Here is a 20,720-nt window from a genome sequence, read left to right as displayed (position 1 = left end):
CTTGTTTTGCCAAAGATCTCGCCTTCTCCTCAATATGTTCTTTCCATTCTGCTTCATTCGCTGATGGATTAATTAGAGCTCCTAGATATTTAATTGTTTTAGAAGCAATAATCACTTTATTTTCTAGTTGAATCTTCATATTGTGTTGAATCTTAGTTTTTTGAGTGGTGAGTTTCATTATTCTGGTTTTATTTATGTTAATTTGTAGATTATTCTCTATCATGTAAATTTGAGGTTTGTTCACTGATTGTTGAAGTCCTTTCAATGTTTTATCTAGAATAATAATGTCATCTGCATAAATTAGCTTTTGAATGGTTTCACTATTGAGTTTTGGTGGATTTGCCATGTTGTTTTGAATTTTCTCTCCAAAGTCATAAGTAAAGAGATTATAGAGGCATGCGGCTAATGGACAACCTTGTTTTAGCCCATTCCCAGTTGGTATAGATTCTGTCACTCTTCCATCTTTCGTGAGCCGGACACATATAGAGGTGTTAGAATATAGTTGTTTTATTGGATTCAAAATACTCAAGGGGCATCCCCAGGCGCTTAACTTAGACCATAGTAGTTGTCCATTGACTGAATCAAAAGCAGTCCTTAGGTCTATAAATATAGCATATACTTGATGTGATTTGGCTATGGCTTCACATTTCAGCATATTCAGCAACACAAGGTTGACATTGGTGCCTATGCGATTAACAAAGCCTGTTTGTCTTTTAGCTTTTTTGTCATGATCTATTGCCCATCGATTCAATTTTTTTTGGAGGTAGCCTGCAAATAATTTTCCTAAAGGATCTAATAAGGCAATCGGCCTATAATTAGCTGGATCTTTTCTATCTCCTGCCTTATAAACAGGAATCAGAACTGCTGTTGTCCAAGTTAGGGGAATCTCTTTCGTCTTTTCAATTAATCTTAAAAGGAAAAGAAAAAATGTAGCCCAATCTTCTGGCGCCGCTTTTAAATTACTGTTTGCTAAGCCATCTGGGCCTGGCACTCTCGAAGAATTTAGTAACTTGATGGTACTGATGTCCTCTTCTAGGTCCCTATTAAGGTCCCAAGGATCGTTGTCTTTCTCTATATCCTTTGTGTCTGATTGTACAGTGTTTTTATATAATGTTGAATAATGATTCACCCATCTGTCTGCTTCAACTTCTTGAATCATATTCTTTGATGTAGATGTGACATTAAGCAAAGACCATATTTGGCGCATATTTTTCTGATTCAATGCTTTCAAAATAGCTTCTGCATTGTTCTGTTTTATAGAGGCTTTGATAGATTTTATTGTGTTGGAATACTTCCTTTTTTATTTTTTTATTTCGATATTAAAATTTGGTTCCCTGTTTTTTCTCAATTTGCGCAAGCGTTTGTAATGTTGTTTTTTTTTTGTTTGGATTTCCACGTTAAAATAATGTGCATGGGTTTGTTTTTGTTTCTGCTTTGATCCCGCATGTTGATATTTTTCTAAGATCCAACCATAATTCAATTTTTGTTTATCTTCAATTGGCGTATCTTCAAAAGTTGAGACTATTTCCAATATTTGGTGTTGTTTTATTTGGAGTCTATTCAGCCCATTTGTGAGATCAAGTTCAGGCAGCATTAGTCGTTGGTCGTTTATTGCATGGCTAGCACATTCAATCTGTATCAGATGGTGGTCACTATCTGGCTGTATCGAATTTCCAGTCGAAGTTGTTAAATTTCGGATCCCTTCTGATATAAAAATATAGTCGATAGTTGAATTGGACGTTTCTCGTGACCATGTTGGTAATGGCTTACCTTTGCTATTAGTAGGTTGTTCACTTAGAAAGATGTTTCTCAGATTTACTTCTTTTGTCCATTTTTTTGCTCTGCTTGACATGACTCTGGGGTCTAAATTATCACCGTCTTTATTGAATAGATGGAAATTAAAGTCTCCTGCTATAATAAATTCAATTCCGCTGTTCAAGATGACCAAGTTGTCAATTTCATCGCATATTGAATCTATGGATCTTGTCTCTGACATTGCATTTGGCTTCCAATAGACGTTAAAGATAGATATCAGGTCAACCATGTTTCCTGCAAGCAAATGATATCCAGGTTGTCCAAAAATGTTGACTGTTTTTCTAGGACATGTTTGTTTCCTCTTGTATTCCACGAGCCTAGAGCTGTTCTACACTTTTGAGAATTATTACCTCTTCGTGGTTATAGGTACGTTTTCCATCCACTTTGCTCGGCCTTCAAGTTTAGTTTTGTTTGTGTTGTCTCATGATAGTCACGCCATAAAATTTGGGTATTTCTATAGTCTTGCGCCTTGAACTTTGTTCTTGAGTCATTGACATTTTGCGCAGAACTTATCCCTTTACTCTGTTCAGGATTATTGTTAAATATATGTTGCCTAAACAATGCCAGATGTTTTTCTTTTTTTTCAGCCATCGACCGTGAAATAAAGATTTCTTCTATGACAAACCCTAACCTAATGTTTCAAAGTGATGTTTGGTTGCCAAGACTCTTTGCATTGTGTCTTGTTTGTAAAAGTCAATATGTGCCTCTTCCGTATATCGTTTATTCGGAAACAATACAAGTTCTAGATCATCTGATTTCATTTCAGTCAATTGAGGAATTGCTTTGAACAACCGCAAAATGTAAGATCTATTCATTATTACTGGATCTTCTATGTTTACCTTCTTCGGAAATAGGGCTATTATATAGGCACAAGAAACCTTCAACAGGTTTTGGAAGATTGGTCTAATTAGTCTGGGACTTGATTGAACGATAGGGTTTTTGTTATCAGTACATTCCACTTGCGTGTCTGTTGATGTCCAAGATTCATCATTGGATACTGTTGAATATTCAAAGGAAAAGTTGGTTAAAGCATCTTCTTTGTCATATTCACTTTGAGATTGATCTATAACCGTATATTGACATTCATCAACGATGATCAAAGTCGCATCTTGTGAGTTTAGTGACAATGAGTTACAGTCACTAAAATCATCGGCGGTTGATAGATCTATCATTGGAATTGGATTTGCCGGTTCACAAGGCATTTTTGGGTTTATTACCTCCAATAGTGCATCCAGTGGTTCAGGCAATACTTGCATATCCACATTGGTGGCATCTTTTTGTATTATCACCGCTTTTGTTCTTTGAGTAGTTAGTTGTATACACTTTTTTTGGATAGTAGGTTGCGTATTGTTGTTCTTTGACTCGTCTGGTAACATTTTCTGTACTGCCTTCATTTTTCTGAGGAATGCACGAGAGCCATTTTGTGGGTTTTTTGTTGCTTTCTTGTTCTTTGGTTTGCTTGATATGTCTTGACCCACTATCCCCCATTTGGAAAGATCAAATATGTCAAACGGAGTACAGGAAGGCGGTTCAGCATTCACCTCCAGTATAGGCATTGTCAAATTACTTGATATAACCTGAAGTGATCGAGTTTCATATTGTGTTGTTTGATCTGATTTATCTTCTATTTTATTTGAACATTCAGTTTGAGTATGATTTGTTACATATTGCTTTTGTTCCATCGTCTGCAATTTTTTTTTGCTTTGTCATCAATTCGTTTTTTGGTAATTATTGAAAGTTTCCAAAAGATTCTGCTTATCTACCCGGTCCACTCTTGCTAGTTCTGCTAGTCACGTTTGCCACATTCTAGATGTTTCTGCTTCATATTTAAGTTGATCTTGAATAGTGTTTACAAAAGTTTCTACATAAGTTTGTTTAGTCATTATCATCGCTAGCAGCGTCGCTTGATCTTTTATAGAATCGACCATATACTCCTGGATCTTTAGAAACAGAATCATTGCGGTAGATAATACCGCCACCAGTGTGTTTTGTAAATCCAGCACTGTCGTTGGCAGTCTTTGTTGGGTTTCCAGAGATTGACTTTGATGTCCAGTTGTTACACTTGAGGAAAAAGAATCCAATTCTTCCGTTTTAAGTTTAGGTGATAATTTATTCGAATGCTTTGTATTTTATTCTCCAGGGAAACCTTTTTTTGATTGTCCAATTGACGTGGATGTCTCAATATTTCTTAATGGATTTGGCGTAAAAGCTCCACTGAAGACTTTGTTTCTTTTTTCCTGAGATTCCATAATGGTGTCTATCTCAGTGATATCAAGAGATAGACGAGTGATGCGGACTGATATGGGTTTGTTGTGGTCAGTGACTCTTGCCGCTGTTGGTATTTATGTTGATTGCCACAGTAATGTTTCTGCTTTAGCTCAATCTTGTAAAGATGACGTAAACCAACTGTCATCTTCTATTGATTTCCTTGAAATTTTAGCTATAGATTGTAATGAGTGTAAAGTATCATCAGAGGGAAGAATGTGTACCGGAACCGTGTTGGCTTCTGTGTTGTTAATTATATCTCTTTTCTGTGGATTCAATAAGCAGCTGTTTTGGTGAAGAGAAGCGTCTCTTCCATCTGGAATCAGGTCAATCGATTTTGGAATATCATGTTGACCATTCTTGTTCCATTCTGTTAAATGGTTTGTTGTCAAAATATCATGTTTCGTGGAGTGACATTTCTGAGGTGGAAGTATCGTGGAGTCTACATTTTTAGATAAAATGTCTACTTTTGGTGTCTCTTTGCATCCTTCAGTTCTTAAAGGTTCTTCACTATGATCATCTATTAGAATGATTTCCCCAGGTGGCGTGTACAAAATAGGGGTTTTAGTTATTTGGGCTAAAGATTCCTCTAGCTTCCCTTGCAGCCTAGTTCTAGGTTTAGACGGTTCCATAGATGGGATTGGGATGTGATACAGCAGGCAAGTCATTGCTATATATACGTTACGAAAATCAACTTAAACCTCAATGATTCAAGCACTTAGCCGCCGAAACCAGCAGCAAACAGCAGACAACAGCGCGCCCTTTACTCCTCGCAGGCTTCACACTGCAAGGGTTGCGCTGCTCTGCTTTTGAGGCTACCAGGTGGGGGCGTGGCTTCCAAATGTAACGTGATATAGGTCACGTGCCGATGCTGGAGCTCGGTACCGCTCGCTTCAACTGCTATCAGCTGAAACTGATAGTCTCACGCGAATCGGAGCGGGAGCAGATTTTCCCTTTTCTCCAGGTAACTGCAAAACGTTCCACAAGTATTTCCACAAGATTTTTCAGGTTGCACAGCCGCACAGCAGACAACAGCGCGCCCTTTACTCCTCGCAGGCTTTCTGGGTAATACATTCTGGGCCGACTTGCGCAAGTCAGACCTCGGCAGATTCCCACGGGAGTCCTCCTTTAGGAAATGCATGGAGTTCCCTGTTTTCCTTGGTTGCTTGGACACCCTAAGCCCAAATCTGTAGGGTGTGCGCATGAACAGGATTCCTGAAATGATGCTGTGCCAAAAGACTTGGGGTTACCTGTGGTTTAGGCTTTCCCCTTGGTGCCCAGGTAGGTGCACCCACACATGTGAGGTGGTGTGTTTCGGTGTGTGAGCTGAGAAAAATGTTCAGAAAATGTTTTTTTTCGCCACATTTCAGACTTTGCTGGGGTTTCTGGGTAATAAATTATGGGCCAATTTGTGCAAGTCAGACCTTTGCAGATTCCCACAGGTGTCCCCTTTTCAGAAATGCATGCGTTCCCTGTTTTAGTTGGTGGCTTGGACACCCAAGGCCCATATCTGTATGGTGTGCCCATCTGGAAAAATTGTGAAATTCAGCTATCGGAAAAGACTTGGGGTTAGGGGTCTTTTAGACTTTTCCCTTGGATCCCAGGTAGGTGCACACACACATGTGAGGTACTGTTTTCATCGGGACATGTGTGGGAATGTGGGAAAGTATAACATTTGTTGTGTTTTTGTGGTTTTCATAACGTTTCGAACCACTTGCGGGTGCCCTTTGTCACACAACCCTTTCATTTCCCAAATGTGCCCTACATTTAGTCGCTGCTTTAGGCACCATACACTTTTGTAACCTGCACAAGTCACCTACCCTTGAAAAGGTCTGCCTGTGCTGTTTCAAAAAATGTATGCTTGCCGTTCCTCACCACATTGGTTTTCCTGGTTTACACATGCTAAGTACGTCTTTTCAGGCCGTAAACATAAAGCTCCTGTGTACCATGGCTCAGTGTTTGGCTTGTGGTATTGCTTGTTTTGTGAAACACTCCAAAAAATGTGTGATTTCCTAACTGCAAGAGTCGGGGGAATGCACCGTAGCATTGTTTTTCTCAGAATTCCTAGAAGCCATTGCCGTATCAAGCCAGCCAGGTCCACCACATACCTTTATTCGGTCATTTTTCCGCTTTTTCCCCAAACTATGGCATTTTCCCCTACCTAGTTGTTGTCCAACCTGCGCAAAATACCCCTTCCTAAACTTGGAATTGTGTCTACTTTTCAGAAATGTATGCCTTTCTGTCCTCCAATTTGGCTTTTCTACACGTTTCTTCCATTCCGTCCATGCATGTCCAATTGGCAAAAATGGCCAAAATCACCTACCTCTCACAAAATGGTTGATAACCAAATCAAAATAATGGTTTTTGGTTCCACTCAACCTGTTCTAGAAAGCCAACAAATTGGGGAATTCAGCACAGCAAACCATTTGTTCCTAGCTCTTACAAGGAAAAAACCACATTCTTCTTTGTACATCATTTTATTGGCATTTCTGGAAAAAAAACACAAAACTTTCGCCTTCTTTGGTTATTTTCTCTCAGTCCCCTATAGCAACCTAGGGGCCACATTTGGCCAAAATATCTCATGTAACAGAAAAGTTACAAGGCATTGAATGGCGGCATACAGAAATCACCAAAAAAAGGCCTTTGCATTGGGGGGGAAAAAGCCAGGGCACTTAAAGGGTTAATTCTTGATAGGCCTTATCGATCCTGTCTCCGATACTTCCTATATCAAAGTTTTCTTCATCTAGTGCTACTCTAGATGCCCCTGACATTGCTCCCTTTAATGGAAGGAACTCTTCCATTCTGTTGCATCTAATTGGTGGACTTGGTTACATTAGTTCCTTTTGAATGAGGTTAAAATCAAGCTCCCGTTGTCTCCTCTTATGTTCTGAATCTTCATCTAATTCTCTTTGCTTTCCTGCCTCCCTTCTTATTCTCCCTTCCAATTGCCTTCGTTCTTCTCTCCTTGCTTCTGCTCTCCTTTCTTCCTCTTCTCTTTGTCTCTGAATTCATTTGTCCCTTAATGTCTGTGCTTCCTCATCTTCTATCTTTCTTTCTCGTCTGTCCCTGATTTCTATAGCTTTTTGCCTGTTGTCATACTTCCTTTGCTCCTCTGCCCATTCTTGTTTTTCTCTTGCTCTGGATGCATTTGTTCTCGTCGCTCCTTGCTCTTTCTCTTATGTTCATCTTCCTTCAATCTTTTTTGTGTTCCCTGTCTTTTCGATCCTGTTCAAACTGATCTTCTCTTTGCCTTACTTCCTCGATGCTTATCCCATCTAGCTTGAGTAAAATCTGTCCTCTAATCAATTCCTTCTACACAAGCGTTACCTCGTCAGCTTTATCTTTTTCTCCTTTCCATCTCCTAATGTCTCATTCTATTTCTGTTGATACATTTGATCGCTCACTTTTACTATACTCTGTCACTGCCTTCAGTTCCTTTAAAGGATACAACCCTACTTCTTCTGTACTAGCGTGTTTTACTTCAGGTGAGGTAACGGGAGCTGAAGGCTCAACACCTTACTCCTTACGCTGAATAGGCATCCACTCCTCGTTTGGCAGATCTTCTCTCTCTTCCTGATACATTTATCCTGAGCTCTAAAACAGCTAGCCTTTTCTCCAATTTCTTCCCTGTGTACACACTTTGCAAATATGTGGTCATGTGTTGCAGTACTGCTTTTGACAATAATATCCCTTGCGGCCATGGCATGGACATCTTATCTGATGTGCCTTACAGCAATTTCGCACTATACTGTTTGAGCTTGGGCATGTGCTTTGGCAATGTCTTACATAAATGCATCAGAGGATTGTCTCCCATTGTGACGAGTCTCAATTGACTGTCAATTTACCAGACTTAATAAAAATGGCTTTACCAAAAAATGAAAAATATGAGCACGCTCTAACAATTCACTGCTCAAGCCTCTATTTTATCTCTGGTTTGGTATCAACCACTACCCTAGATAAACAATATAACTTCTTGAATTCTATCTCAATCCTTTCACAACTGTTCGTATGGCTCTTTGATTCCTTAATTCAGCACAAATACACAGGCAGACTAGTCGAGTTTTCACATGGAAACCTAGGTGATCCCCCTTTTTCCTCTTTGCCCCTTATTAATACTACCCTGATCACAGAGTTTAGCTGATCTCCTTATATGAACCTGTTCATACATAGCCTAGGGACTGCCGCTGGGAAGTGAGACGGCCTCTTCTGGACCTCTTGGTTCAGTTTTCTCAGGTACTATATCTCTCTCTTCTCTCTATACAATATTACCTGCTACTCTTGTTACTCTCGTTACTTTTGTTACTTTCATTACTTTTGTTACTTTTAAAATTACCACAAACCTGCTCCCTTCATTTGCCATTCCCCTTAGTCTACTCACCATTCGGTCTGTTGGCTCGAGGCTTTCGTATCGTCTCTTCCTCCAACAGACCACTTTCGCCTTCCGTCTGCAAAGCACCTGTGGAAACCAGGTAGGGATTTTGTCAAAGAGGGACCCTGTCCACCATTTCGATTTGTCTTGCAAGATTTCTATCCGGCTGCTCACCACAGGAAACCCTGCGATCTGCCGGCTAGATTGCAGAGGATGTCTGATCGTCTGAAATACTGGACTTACTTAGTGAATGGGTCTAACCATCCTACCACTGCTACCAAGTGTTGGCTTATGGCCCTTAAATAGGTAGCATATTGTGCAGTAGATGGGATTCAGAGTAACTCTTACACCAAATAAAACAACTCAGGAAGAAGGGAAAGTCTCTTGTTTGCCGTTTTATTATCAATTGTCTAAAACAGGTAGTTAAAACAGTCATCAATGGACTTCGCACAAGCTCTCAAAGCATTTCATAAAAAATTAGATTTATATAGTAAAAACTCATCATATGTGACATCATACTATGTTGCAACTAAGGAAAACCTACGCGTGTTGCGATAGGCTTAAGGGGAACATCAAAGTATACTTTCTATATGGGATCGGGTTGTGATTGGGTCTCTACAGTCAGGTGGACAACTTATGCCCACCCCTAGTGCAAAACATCTTCAACAGTTATTTGACACACAGCTTAACATTGGCTATCAAAATATAAGGCTCTTCATTATATGGTCTCTCATAAAGCTCACTAGCAGCACATAAACTAGTGCCCCAGGTGTCAGTGGGTGGACTTTGACCATGTCTTCCCACACAATTAGCCAAACCTCTCTCATCATCCACACCTTCTGCCATGGAGATTGCCTTTGAACTTGGCCTTGCAAAGCATCCTCGCTCCTGGGAATATATGGCAGTGTGTGCATAGGCTATCTCAAGTCTAGATCTGCATGCACTATTTATATTTTCACCCATAGCCCACATGACAGCAGACAGCAATTTGGGTCCTTTTCTAGCTTTAATTGTATTAAAAGAAGAAAACCTGGGACTCATAGTGTTCTTTCTTTGCACCTTAACAAGGGATGACTCAACCTCTCACGTTCACTGTTTTTCAAGGATAGATCACCAGTCCTTGGCTGCACCAGTCTAATAGGTCTCCAGGCCAGACAGCCTTTCCCGGTCCTTCCTTGATTCCAGCTGCTTTCTTGCTACAACACTCAGCTCTTGATCCTTCTTTCTCTGTGGACATAAGCTTACTAAAGTGTGACACTGAAGTACAAATTCTATATAATCGCTGACCTGCCTGCAGTCTATTCACCATCTATAGCCAGCTTCTATGATTACTTAGTCTACTTGCATTGCTGCATCAGTACAGTGATTAAACGGCTTGCATTTTCTGAGGTGCTCTTCACACATGCAATCTTCACTTCTCATATGAAAGTTTACTCGATTCCTAACTTCATTATAAGATTCCATAAGGTCTATACATCCTCTTCTTCAGCCACTCTTCTCAGTGTGTCACGCTCATCTCTTGTGATGTCACCTACTTCTCTTTCTTTTGTCTTCATATTCCTTCGGGGATCTCTGCCAAGAGATTGTCATCTCTACGGGAGTACATCAGATAGGGTTTTCTTAGTGGATACCTTTTCTCAAAGACTCTCTTCGGAAGGCAAAACCACTAGTGTGGTGCAAGGCGCGACTACTACCTTCCAGCATAGAGACAGGAGGGGGGTGGGACTTCCTATAAAGGCATTTGGCTGCTCCTCTTCAAGTGGAAAAGGATTCAATACACACACACACAGATAATCTTCTTGTCTGGTACTAGATCAATAGGACCATCATCTGAGCGAAGTGGAGGTAGTTTGTTGGCTTCAGTTTGCGCAAAGAAGTCAGCACAGTTTTGGTGCTACTGCAGTATACAGCAACAGAGTTCCCTAACTAGTAGGACACAAATAAAGATAAACAAAGGCCATTACTCAGACATTCATCAATAATACTTTTTAAATATCAGTCAGTCAATAAGTTTACTTGGATATAATATCCATGAAACTGGCACATTATACACACAACAAGAAATAATAATCATAACATAAATACCAACCTTAAAATATGCTCTTGCTTATAAAATCGATTCCAATAGAGATAGATAAACTGATAACATTACTGAAACCACATATACCAAATCAAAAAAACTTTTATGACTGCCTTCCTTAAGTACATTGATTTTTTTTTTAAAAAAGGTCAGCAAACTCCAAGCCACATAAGAATAATCAGATGAGAGAAGAACAAATAAGGCAGGACATCAGTAATCATCTAAAATAAAAAAAAATACCTAAGCCCAGGGAGAATAGGTGCATTTCTAATAAACTTATATGCAAAACAAAACAATGTAAGAGGCATAGAATCTTCAACAGCATCTCCACATGAGGGACACATTGACGTGTCTGGGAGGCCTTCCCATCTCATAGTGTCTATCCTCAATAATAAACTTTAGAATCAGAGACAAGATTTTTTGTGTCTCAATGGAAGATATTGTTGGATGAAATCTACCCAAGTAATGGCTGTTTGCAGTCTGTTAGTCCTGACGCACATCCCTTTACACTCCCGCCTCTCAATAACTAACAAAAACACATGCGCTAACAGAACTTTAGTTGCACAAATGGCCGCAACCTTCTCGGTGGAAAAAGTGAAGGTACATTTGATTGTATCAAGCATTTACTTATAAAGGAAACCCATGAGATCTTCAATGGCCAGTATGGATTTGATAATGAAATGGGTTAAACCTGATTTCACATTTGACCATAATCTTAGCCATACAAGAATCAGAGTGAGGGACTGATGATCCTCTAGGAAACCCACTCCTAATTCCATATGGACACCAAAGTTGGGGACTGACCCGGGATGTCCCAATAAACATTTAAGAAAACAACCGTTGTCTGAATCACATAGAGTTCTAAAACCATGTCCAAAGATTCACTGTGAAACATGGCCATACCCTCCTAGATACTGCTATATCTTATGTTTTTGTTTACAGAGATGAGCTTGGCCAGTAACCGCAGCAGAAAAGAGGATGTGCAGGTAGTTACATTTCTTGACTAGAGATGACCATTGCATTACATATCATTGAATTAACTTTCAATGACTTTTCCCCCTTGCATAACAATCAAATATCATTTTTATAGCAATTATGATGAAAACGAAAAAGCACAGCTGCGTTTCTACTAAACGTTACCTGCAAAAAGATTACAATTGATTCAAGACAAACAGAAAAAAGACATGTATAACTAATGAAGTAATGAAACAACGACTAGACTAATGTCTACGTAGCAAAACAATAAACTTTAGCTGGAACATAATGCTGTGACCTGTTGCTTTATTTAGCTGAAGGAGAGTGTGAAGGGTCCTAGAAAAGGAAAAAGGAGCATAGGCATGCATGGGTACTTATGTTGGGGGGTCGGAACAAGGGGAACACAATAGAGGGTTGAATATGTTCAAAGGAGAGCTCACCTTTACCTCCAAACTACTGAGTTTCGCTAACTTAACAATGGACAATCTCTTACGAAATGTCTAGTGTTTACACAGTACATATACATGTTCTAAGATGTCTCTTATTCCTCTCTTCAGAAGTGTGTGCATCCTGGAGTCATACAATTTCCATGCATTTGGGGTTGGGTTCTTCTTAAGATGGATTTTTAGAATCTGGACTGGTGAACAAGGAACTCTGAGAGGTGAGCAAAACCTCAATCAATGTAAATGTGGAGAGCAGCAATGGCTATTCTCATGCTAGTATCATTGCCGTCCGGGGTCCACAATGAGCCCACACAGTGAAGCACACAATGATTCAATTTAAACAGGAATGTATAAATATACAATATTTATTCTAGACCTTTTACACACACAAAATATGAAACTAGCCGGTCATATTATAGCACAACACTCAATATTAAACATATAAACATTTACTGTAGTTTATTAAAATGCATTCAAATTACTTAATGAACACATGAGCTGAGTACATTAATGCACTAAAGATGGCAGTCCAATCCATAAGAAGTTGGCTGTTCTTCTTTGAGGGATTCTTGGGTCCAACGCTGATCGGAAGAAATGGCTGCATGAGTCCTCTTCTTATCTAAAAACCAGGCTGGGTGTAAGTCCACCAATGGCAAGCATCTGCACCATTCAAACAACCAGTACTGGTCCAATCAGCGACCACTACTAGTTTCACTCATGCCTTACACGCAGACTCTCTGTCTCCACAGATGTGGAATGGGACAAGACAGTCCCACCCACTTCCTGGGCCACACAACCGTAAAGGCAGTGCTTGCCTATGAAAGAAGCAGCTTTTCTGGGTGAATACATGATCAGATATGGGAAGGCAGGAAGAAAGCCAAACAACAATATGGCTAAAAAGCAAGCAAGGTTTTCGTGCACACCGTTTTATGGCACTTGCCACCTTGAGTAGCCAGATGGGGTAAATGCAGATGTGCACACTAAAATAATGCAAAAATGTCAAAAATGTATCTGCTGCCACCAGCGTGTCTTTAGGCCCATATAAAAGTAACAAAAATCACAAGTCTTAAAATTATCCTCATTGCACTGTTTGTAAGATGCTGTGTACAATCTTAAAAAGTCACAAAATGCAAAAGAGAAACATAGTTTCCTGGTACTGGGAGTCTGAAAGTCTGATCAGTTTCACCATAACAAATGAGCAAAAGGCCAGGGGAGTGAAGCTCAACGCTTCACTCCCCTGTAAAAAGTCAGAGCAGGTTAAAAACATGAGCCAACCGAAAGGTGGTTCATAGTAACTATGGAGGGAAAGTTGCAAAATGAGAAATCTTTACCAACTGTTCTTCAGTTTTAATATTATGGTGATTCTGTAGGTAGTGCTAATGCTTTCGAAATTAGGTGCCTTCTTGGTGCTGCATTAAAAGTGGGAAAGTCATGGGTTTTCAACTTCTTCCTAAAAATTGTATGTTCAGCAATATTTCAGATATTTCTGGTAGGAGATTCCAGAAGTTGGAAGGAAGGATTGAAAAGGAGTGCCCCTGAAATCTAGATTATCGTAGCTGTGTAATCTTAGATATTTCAGGAAAGTTGTTTTGTGGGTGTTGGCGAACTAATGCAAAATGAATGGGGTGGTCCATGCTTTCCCTTTTCTTGTGGTCAGATCTTTGATTGAATAATCTCTGATTGATTTGATGTGCTATTTCAATAAGGTCTGTAATGGTGTCTAGGGCTGTGTGCGTGTGAACTAGAGCATCCTGGATTTCAGCCCATGGTGGAAGACAATGACCTGGGAGGACTCGAAGCAATGCAATTCTGAAACACATTTCTGGAAGGGAGCAATACAAGAATGGGATTCCTTTAGTGTCTGCTTTAATGCCAGCATGTTCAATCCCTTTGCATTAGACAAAGGGGCCGCTGGCAAACATCTTTTGCAATAGGGCACTGAGCCTAGTTCACCAGATGCACACCCAAGAGAAAGCGCCCCTATGGCCATGCCTCAGAACAATGATGGGAATGTGGCCTATTGAATACACTTTGTTTAGTCCAGTAGTCTTCTTCAACATCTCAGTCAAGGCATAATTATCACCATGTTTTCTAGGTCATTGAGGGGAGGCGGTTCTGGCCACACTTTGCATCCAAATATTCAGCGCCCAGGCATGTGAAATTTCTTTCCCACTTAGGATGTTGTTAACACTTTATTGTGTGCTAACCATCTTTTCTTTTATTGCAGGCTGGTTAATTGGCAGTGTGTTCTCTTGCGCTTTTGTGTGATTTGTTCCTCTGGCAGTTTTCCTATTCTACTGCAGAGGGGTGTATAATAGAAAAGAGTTCCCTAGAGTGAAGTAGCCTGGGTTAAGGTATAACCCAGGCAACTTCAATCAAGACTATCCTGGCCCAGAATCTGCAATCACCTCTTTTTCTCCAGAACCCTTGGTTCAGTGAGTAAAACAGGGAGGCTCCTGCTGAAGAGAGAGATGTACCGCTACTCTCTGCTTGGAGAAACGTCTGATTTGCAGAGAGTTGGAGCAAGAGGACCGAAGGACTCTAGCTAGGAGTTATTTAGGGAGAGAGAGTTGAATGCAGCGGGGTCCCAGGCCCCAGAAAACCTTGTGGATGAAGCATGAGGGTCTTGAATTTGATTTTTGCATTCACTGGGAGCCAGTGGAAAGCTTTTAGGGCTGGAGAGATGCAGTCACGGGGCTTGAGGCTGAGGATAAGACTTGTAGTCCTATTCTGGATTAGTTGAAGAGGCTTCAGTGAGTAAACAGGTAGATTAAGGAAGAGTTGCAGTAATCCAGCCTTGATTACCATCATTCAGGCATGTTATCTTTTTTTTATTAGAAAGTTGTTTTAATCAAGTGAACTTGATTTTTCAACAAATTGAATTACATAATATTATGGAAATTCATTAAAACAATACCAAACTCTCAAACAAACAGAATAACAAACATAAGAAGAAAGAAAAAAAGGGAAACTATAAAAAAAAAATAGCAACTCAACTTGGTCAGATAAACTAGCAATATGATACACTATAGCTCCTCATTGAACAAAAAAATGATAAGCAATAGAATATCACAGGAAAGAAATGCAAACAATCATAATTTACTCTGAGTCGATCTTTTGTCTTTCAACTTCAAATTGTACAAAAACATCAATGTTGCATATCTCAATGGCTGGTTGTTAGTATGAAATAGCAGTTCCCACAATCTGTCACTGGTAAGAATTATACGATCTATCAGCAAGGGTTTCATATGCTTGATTCTTTGAATGAGTAACGCAGGGCAGACTGAGCACAGATGTTTCAACGTTTCTGGAGAAACCTTACAAAAACGACAAAGGCGCTCATTCTCAGGTATTAATTTGCATTTGTACAGTAACTCATTTGTGGGCCAAAGAGTCAATCGATAGCGAAGGAAATCATCACGCAGTCGAGGACTGTGAAACAAGGCTAAGTAACTTTCGACTGCACCATAGCGTTTGAGATTAAATGGAGTATCTACAAAAACCTGATAATGGGTGCACGCACGTCGCGTCTGTATCCAATCGTACTCCCATAATCGTATTTTTGCACGGTTCGGGTTCTCTACCACCAGTGTTATTGTAAACCCGTTCTCTGTAATGATCTCTTGCGCTTTTTGCCTCCAACCCTGGGGAAATGCATCCATTGAGTGTAAGAGATACTTTGCAATCACTTTAATTAGACCCGATTTATTATCTGCCATGAAACATCTCCTATAAAGTGAGCAGATTTTCCATTTACAAATGGCATATAAGGACACTAGGCCCAACTCGTGTCTCACAATACACATAGGATAGGAGAGTGGTATGGGCAAGACTCGTTTCCAATAACATCCCTCTATGGCAGTCCAGTAAAAATAGGTTTTCTTCAATGAAACCTCCACTCCATAAGTTATTACTGGAATAAACTTCTGCTTATAGTATATAATTATTGGAACCAAGGAGAACTTGCAATATTTAGCTTTGATCAGTCGTGCCTGTGAGACAGCTGTCGCAACCTTTTCTTTTACACAATGATCATGAGCATTAAGATTCCTGTTGTTTGTGACAAATGTGCCTAGATATATATATAGGATGGGACGGCTTCCAGTGTTGTGCATTGTAAGGGCCATTGATGATTAGCACTTCTTTGTTTTCTTGTGCCGAATCGAATAGCCTTGGTTTTCGCTATGTTGACAGTTATACAATTTTCCACAGTGTAGCTGTCCAGAGCTTTTAATAGGACACAGAGGCCATTCGCAGTCTTCGACAGTAAAACCATATCATCGGGATATAATAAATGCCTGATTTGAACATTATTAAGTTTCGGGAAGTCTGTAATGAGTGAAGCAAAAACTTGTTTTATGTCAGAAATAAAAAAAAAATATATCGCTGATGCCAAAATGCAGCCCTGTTTGAGGCCTCGTGCAGTCTCTATTGGGTCCGACAATAAGCCTTCACTATTTAGTCTAACCTGAATAGAGGTACCCGTGTGCAGCTGGATGACCCACTTTAAATTAAACCAAGGACAGCCTCTGTCCATAAGTTTTTTATATATCAGCTCCCGTGGAATTGCATCAAATGCCATGCGGAAGTCAACGAAAGCCATGTATTGTATAACACTTGACATCGTTGACGTGCCTGATGGATGATGGAATTTAATGTGATGACATTGATGGAGGTGCCTAAACCAGGTAAGAATCCTGTTTGAAATGGATCACGGGAATCACTTGTGTCAAGCCAAAGATTGAATTGCCTCAAAATTAAACGTGCAAAAATCTTGCCTGGGCAATCAAGAAGGGTGATAGGACGATAAGCTGCAGGATCAGCCCTATCATCCTTTTTGAAAATTGGCAAGATAATAGAACGCTTCCATGATTTGGGGATTTCTCCAACATGAAACGTGTGTTGAAAAATGTCATGTAGAATAGAGGCCCATTCAAGAGGGTGATCTTTAAGCATGGCATTATGAAGGCCGTCAGGTCCAACCGCTCTGGATCGGCTAAGAGTTTTGATACATCTTAAGATATCTACCTGGTCCAGGCTAAAGGTATGAGGTAAGTGTATATTGCGAAAATCCAATAGGAGACCTGAGAATGGAGAATGATATATGGTGTGAAAATATTTAGACCATTGTTCACTTGGTGCAGAAGTAAGCACAGCAGACTGTAGTCTATGGGTGGCTGTGTTTAGGCAATGCCAAATGCCAAATGCCACTGGTAGATTTAGTAAGCATTTCCCTCAGCATATTCTCTCCATCCTCTTGATACCCCAAACACGTATGACCTTTCAGCCATTGTCTATATCTGGCTTTCAGAAATCTCTTTGATGCTTATATGGTAATGGCTGGATCATCCCTTAAGTTACGTATGGCTTGCCTTAGCTGTGCCTTTCGTTGCTGAATTTCAGCATCAAAACTGTGTGTGAGCTTATGTCTGAAGCTGGAGTCAGGCATTTTTACTTGCCTGAAACTTTGCATCGTAGTGACATAGCACTGCGAATCTTCAACAGATAGAGGTCTATGGGAATGGACCAAATCATGTTTAAGCTGATTCAACATCATTGGATTCCAACTTAAACGGGTACCGCTGTTATTCACTTTAATAGGGTGGGGATAGCTGTTTCGATCTGATAAAAGATGCCCCACTGAAAAATTAAAGTGCATGATGAGTTTATTGTGATCGCTCACTAACGAGGGGATCACGTTCATCGACTGTACCTGAGGTAGGCATTTCTTGTTTATATAAATATAGTCTAGAATTGCCTGCCGAGAGCCGGAAGACCAGGTTACACAGGCATGGACATCACCGGCCACAGTATTGTTTACCATTACATACCGCCTTTCTTTAATAGTGCACCATGTCTGCTCATCGTGCCCAGAGCTGCTATTGATCGTTGGTAGAATATGTAAATTTAAGTCACCAAGAACGATAGAGCACACAATGCTAGTGTCAGCAATTATTTTGTCCAAGTGTTGGGTCAAGTACATGAAGAACAACTCATTCGTTATATTCTGCCTGCTCCAATAGATATTGACAATGGCTAGGCTCGCCATGCCCCGTATTAATTTAACTACTTGGAAATATGGAGATGAGGAGGGATACTGGATTACTTGAAAACCACTATTATGCTTAACTGCTGGCAACAAGCCACCAGACCGGCGTCCCATACATTTTTTGACCGCGAATGACGAAACAATTGTATGCGAAGCACAAATCGGAGCAGTCATAAGCCATGTTTCTTGCAAGGCTATAATATCAAATCGAGGCAGGTCACTTACTGTGGAGTTTATAAAGTGAGTGTGACCTCTGGTATTCCAGCACAACAAGGAGACAACATCTTGTTTTAGAGTTAGTTATGATTGGTTCACATATTCTTGGGGTCTCCTGACTATGGAAGCGTGATGAGAATTAGAATTTTGAGATATGGCGTGTTGTTTTGATTGATACGTCGGGACTTGGAGTATCGCCATTTTATCGCCGACTGGTTTACTGTCTTGGGACAATATAAATCCTAAGTCAAATAATGACATTCGCGCCTGCCACAACATATTAAACACTAGACCTGAGCGTACATATATCTTGACTTCCGACAGATCGTCTTGATTGACAAACTCTATGTATTCAATGTCGGTTGTGGATAGGTCTTTAAGCATCGCAATGTCAGCACAGATGTTCAATATACTCGATCTATTATGTACACACATTGAAAAAGGTGCTGCACGACATTTCATGTTCAGTGAGTATAATTGCAATTTGACATTGGAACACAAATTTTGAGGACTCACAATCGACTTTTGCATACTTACATCACAAGGCATGGATTTAGTCCGAGCATGAGTCACTTGTTCGTTTGGTATTTTAATGGTCTGTTGCAACGTATTTGTTTTCGAGATGAGAACAGCAGAAGTTAATTTATGGTCCTGACTATTGGACTTCAATTCTGCAAAGCAAGACTCAATGGAGGATTTGACATATTCTCCTAAATCTTGTTTTAGGGTTGGAAATTGAGAAACAGGTTCTATATGTGAATCATTAATTGATGTAGGATTTAATGCAGAGGTTGCTTGCATTTGTGCAGATTTTACAGACTCAAATCCATTAGGCTGCACATATTCTGCCTGCGAGTCATTGGATAAGCGTGCAGTAGCAAGCTTTAAGATGGGGAGTTGTTCACTGTGACTCATGGGTGACTGTATAATTGAATTCTTCATGCCTTGTGTTTTGTCTATACATGATGGAAGAGCCAATTGTGAAGTCAAAATAGAATGCACAGTATAGGCATTAATCGAGGCTCTAATTTCTTCTCTTAACTGAGCGATGACTGATTCAACATGCACACTTGGATTTAGAGTGGTATCTATTGGCATAGATGGAATGGTGCCTGTCAAAACTCTTGTATCGGGTGGCATAAGCAAACCAGGTCCAGGTTTATTTTGAAACATGGATAGATACGTGACAGGAGTAGCACTGGTCTGTTTTGCTAGGGCTATAAGATCATCAAGTGGTTGATGTGGTGTTATCACCGGAACCACATTAGTTAAAACTTCAGGAGTGGATGAGCCTATAGATTTTTCTAGTCGAGGTGTAATTTTAATAAATGTTCGCGAATTCTCACTGGCTTTTGTACATGTATTTGTTTTTTGCACAGCCTTTTTCATTCTTTTCCAATCTTTTCTTGAATGGCGAGAGGTAGAAGATTTAGATGAGGAATGAGCTGAGGCAAATAATTCAAAAATATTAGCAGAGTCTTTAAGAGGCAATTTGGAGTTTGAAGTTGAACCAATTTTACTTGGTGATTGTATGGTATCATCAATATTAATCTGGGGAGGTAGAGAAAGACAGGTATTGGTGGCATCTGCTGATTCGATTAAGTTATCTTTTTCAACCACCAATATTTGTGCAGGTTGGGGGGACCTAGTCAGCTGTGTCTGAGATGCAAAAACTCTGATCATTAGAGTAATATAATGTATTGGGGCGTTAGGTGTGGATTTTTTGTTTTCACCCGGAAGATCCTTGTTGAAATATTGCTCTATGAGCATTGATTGGTGGGTGACCTGATTATCTAGGGTTTCATACAATGTTGCAATAGTTAATAAGGCAGTGTTCATTGCACTCAGAGTGTTATTCTGTGCTGGGGCCTGCGGGAATGAAAAGCGCTTGTCCTGTGCTCTTTCTATAAAGAACTCTGATGTCTTACCGACTTCCCGAAATCTGTTCCGACGAGGAGTAGGCGCTATAAAGGATAGTGACTCGTTTACAATGTCAGTATGAGATTTGTTCAGGATAACTGAGGCAGGAGAATTAATGGAAGTACATTGTGAAGGAAGGGGATTATTAGCAGGTATAATGGTAGTATTATGAGTAAGATCTTCTTGTAGCTGTATTAGGTCCCCTGTTTTTGAACATATATACAGTACATCAGATGCGGTACAGGAAGAGTTATTGGATGAATTCATGAACTCTAAAGCATCATCATCAACCTCACCCGTGAGGCAGAGTTGCTCATAAGCTTGGCGTAGTTGCACTTGGGCAGCCACTGAGCACAGCTTGGGTTTCATGGGAAGTGGTGTGGTGGGCGTGCCCTGCAAATTGCTACTAATATTTGTGTCAACAACTGGATTACTCGAATCAAGGCTAGATGATTCCAGGTTAACATCAGCATATAAATCGCCTGCAAGACAAGCGGACCCCAAAGTTGTGTCAGTAACCTCTGCAGTGGGATGTTTACCTGCACAACCTTCGGAACCGCTATGACTTGCCTCCACACGTGGGAGGGA

The sequence above is a fragment of the Ambystoma mexicanum genome, chromosome 3p, assembly GCF_040938575.1.
Source record: "Ambystoma mexicanum isolate Mex_15411 chromosome 3p, UKY_AmexF1_1, whole genome shotgun sequence".
In the NCBI taxonomy this organism is placed as follows: domain Eukaryota; kingdom Metazoa; phylum Chordata; class Amphibia; order Caudata; family Ambystomatidae; genus Ambystoma; species Ambystoma mexicanum.
This window is presented reverse-complemented; position numbering follows the sequence as displayed.